Here is a 4,042-nt window from a genome sequence, read left to right as displayed (position 1 = left end):
GGCGGTTATCATTAGGCTAGTTAACTGTCTCGATATTTTTATTCAGTTAAGTGTTATTTTAACAAATTGTAAATATTCGTGAGCTATTAGTCGCGGTTGGCTTGCCCGATAACATTTAATTACGTGTACGATACAGATGCTAGCTTCCAGCGTGTTACCACTGTCAAAAACTTAGGAGTTTATCTCGAAACCAAGTTTAGTTTCGACTATCATAGGGAATATAATTTCTGCTGCCAACTCAAAGCTCGGTTTCCTAAAACGTACTCAAAGCAATTTATAGACCCGCTGAGTCTAAAAAGCATCTTTTCAAGCCTTGTTCGATCTCTTCTCGAATAGGCCAGCTTTATTTGGGATTCGGCATTCACAGCATATTCCGATCGATTAGAGTTCAGAGAAGCTTTACAAAATTTGCGCCATCGCACAATCTTCGATGTAGGATCTCAAACCTAGAGATCCTTTTTAGTAGAAGAAAAATTCAAGGCATTATCTTCATTAAGGACGTTATGCATAACAGAATTGATTCACCTGTGTTATTATCGCTTCTGTCCTTTAACGCTCCCGCCCGACCTCAGAGATAAATCTATCTTCTATATTACATATAAAAGAGGAAAAGCGGTTATGTCCGTATTTTTTTATCACAAAATATTCTCAAAAACCATGTATCATGTCAAAAACGATTATAAACAAAATCTTCTATTGACAATTGATAAAGTTGAAAACAAGGCGAATTTATATAAGGTGGTGTTACTAGATCAGCTGATTTTGTGTATGTGTTTCGCCTCACGGCTTCTAATGTCAAATTGAAAAATTTTGTTTGAATTTCCACACACACACTTATAAATTTTGACAGTTTATGCCGCCAAAGCAAAAACAAAATACATGTAAATTTTTGTTTTTGTTCTCCTGCTATCACCTTATATTAATTCGCCTTGGTTGAAAACAAGCGGTCTCAGGCTGGTATTCCAACGTGTGGGAAATAATATGCGTTAAAAAAATTCTAAAAACACTAGACGAAGAGAAAAGCTTACTAAAATGTGCTCAACGGAAACGGTTTTCAACACAAAAGAAAAAGGAAGCCACATTGCTAAATTAAATGTCGAAAAATACCTAACGGATGATAAAAATATATTCTTATCAGGTCAACGATCAAAAAACCGATTTGCTTTGATTGATACCACTGGTCAATCTGTTTCTTAATTTAAAAATCTAAGAATTTTTTGAAAAAACTGGCTAAATTAGTGGTGAGTTCGACTTTGACCTCGAATAACTTTTGACTGAGTAGACTTATCGAAAAATGACTTGCAACCTTTATTATAGCTTTCAATTCTCTAAAAAAATATTCCAAGACTTTTATAGTACAACGCATGATAAAAACATAACAAGGTGATAATAAAATGCTTGCAAACGTGAGAAAAAAATCATCGCCGACGAATTGAAAGAATGAATTTACCTTGTAGTGTTTTTGTCATGATACAACGTATCGTTCGTTAAATATAAAAATCAGAAGTAAAAAAAAAATAATTTTTCTTGTGTTACTCTTATGGGAAATCGAAAAGTGTGATGCGGACGTTCTTAATATTAAGGGCTAATATTTCCTATTTCCTGCAACTTATTTTGGCGTCTAAATGAAACTTTTGAGCATGGTTCCGAGGAGAAAAAAATTTCTGAATCACCCTCATAAATATATGAATGTATATATGTACATACATATGTATGTATGTTATTAAACGCGATCTTCAAAAGTGACACAACTCAAAATTGCACGTTCGTCAGAAAATGCGAAAAAATCTTTCTTAGTACAAGCTAATCACATGGATAAGAAAGACTTTACTTAAGGTTTTTCAAAAAAGTATAACCAAAATTTTTCCAGCTTCTGCTGAAAGGTAAATAAAAGCTCTGTGTACATTTTTAGTGCATAATTTAATGCGGAATTTTGAGTTGGTCACTTTTAAAGAATTTATTTTTTGTACTTAACTACTTAAAACAGCTTCGAACTTGATACAATTTTAAAATAAGTGGCTTATTCCTTAATTCTAAGATACGCTATGTAGCTTTGTACCTTAAAATAAAGTAAAAAGCGAGTTTTATCTTAAAATTTATCAAATATTAACTATTTAAGTTAAGTATGTATCTCCATACAAAAAAATGTGGGTTAGGCCACCACTGCTCCCACGGCCTCACGCGTATGAATGTTTGTATGTATGTATGTATCGTGCTTACGTACTCGTCAGTTTACAAGTCAAGTAGCACCTAAGGAGTTGTTAAGACGTTTGTTTGAAAAGCGCACCCTTTTCATTCAAGGGTACGTCTATAGCTATCATGTAGCATACATATTTTATATTTATGGATTATTACCGTACACCTGTATGTATGTGCATATGTACGCTTATGTTTCTACATATGTTTGTCCCTTGAATGAATTCGTAAATACATACATATTAAAGTATTCCACACCCTAACTTTGATAACACTTATTTGTGCTGCGCTGATGTTTGTCCGATGCTATTTCCGTTGCAGCTTAGCACCGCTAAGGGTAGCTGCGGCTAAGTGGATATGTGTCTTGGTTTTTATTTTCACTAGGTACATGGGAATTCGCTTATCCATATGTTCCTACAAGCGATGATTCAATATTAATGGAACTACATACTGCCTTTTTTGTTAGCGAAACTTCAGTTTGTTATTAGTTTAAGCTATTTACATACATATATGTACATGGATTAGTGTCATTCAGCATTTTTAGTTACTTAGGATGTTAGTCGGCATGTATTATTCTGTATTAATTATTGTACAATCTTCAACCTTACTTGATAGAATATTCTCTATGAAATCATTTAATTTTTTTTACAAAAATGTGCGAAAGCAGGTGACACTCCGAACTCAAACTCGCGATATCCGACTTCAACTTCGACTTAGAACATTTTGCAGACTTGTTCAATATAACACAAGCAAAGCTTTGGTGCGTTTTTTAATGAATATTTTCTTTACTTTGATATAATAATGCAAAAACTTTGAAGAAAAAAACAAATGAATGAAGAAAGACCGAGCAATACAGAAATCTGTCAAATTTGGTTGGATAGTGCTGGCAAACTATCGATAGTATCGATGGGAAATCACTATCGCAACTATAGATGGCGACCGTTATCGGCCATATTTGAAGTTCGATAGTCTGCGTTCAAACACGGAAACTCGAGTTGCTTATTATCGGTGATTTCTCTTTTGGTGTTGCCCTTTCCACACAGAAACTTTTTTGTACGCAATTGTTGTTGTCAGCTGTGAACCGCTAAGGTCGGTGCTATGCGGACAAACTTTTGTTTGCCAAATTAAATGGCGGCTGTTTAGTTTGCTCGGAGGTGGTTATAACTATGTTCACATATCAATATTATCACAATCAAAGCTCGTTTTTTAATCACCCCGTTTACACAGGCAAATCTCAGATTATTAGCCGTCAAATTTGTTTTGCTGTTATTCTCACATCTCAAGGAAAAGTTATGTTTCTTCTCTGTGGCACCGTGATCACGTTTTTATGCTATAATAGGCCATATAAATATATTTTAACTTAACATTTTATTAAAAATACCTTTACAAACCTCTTTTCCTTGCTAGCGTACATTTTTGTTTACTTTTACATTTGGCATTTCACCTCTTTTTTGCAAAAACAATCGATAAAACTAGAGTGGACACCGAAAAGTTATCGGTTTAATCTGAGATTATTTTATAATTACAGATTAACAGGCTAACCTAATATTCACGCACGCCGCCAATTTACTGTCAAAAATTTCTCATGCACATACAACTTGTATGGGACCAACCGAAATTGAACGGCGTGCGTATGAAGCTAACTCAATTTCCAATTTTTGTTCTGCGTGACATTTTGATTTGACGTTTCGCTCAATGAGATCAAATGCAAACGCACGCAAGCCAATTTCGGGTGACGCAAAAAAACAAATTCGACGGCGTGCGTACCAAAACGCAAGCCGCGAATATTAGGTTAGCCTGTAACAAGGAACGATTTTTATATGGCTAATCTCTTGTTATAATTACA

General features: G+C 34.3%; 1 protein-coding gene across 1 annotated transcript in view; it reads right to left on the bottom strand.

Moving 5' to 3' along the window:
- The window catches only part of LOC118734003 (anoctamin-6), a gene marked incomplete at its 5' end in the record, with an annotated part of 47,543 nt that extends 44,708 nt beyond the window's left edge, over positions 1–2,835 (bottom strand). The window contains 1 exon segment of the mRNA XM_036463673.1: positions 2,805–2,835.
- Positions 2,836–4,042: the final 1,207 nt, after the last annotated feature.

Source organism: Rhagoletis pomonella, unplaced genomic scaffold, assembly GCF_013731165.1.
Source record: "Rhagoletis pomonella isolate Grant_MI unplaced genomic scaffold, Rhpom_1.0 Rhpom_scaffold_00002, whole genome shotgun sequence".
Classification (NCBI taxonomy): Eukaryota; Metazoa; Arthropoda; class Insecta; order Diptera; family Tephritidae; genus Rhagoletis; species Rhagoletis pomonella.
This window is presented reverse-complemented; position numbering and strand designations above follow the sequence as displayed.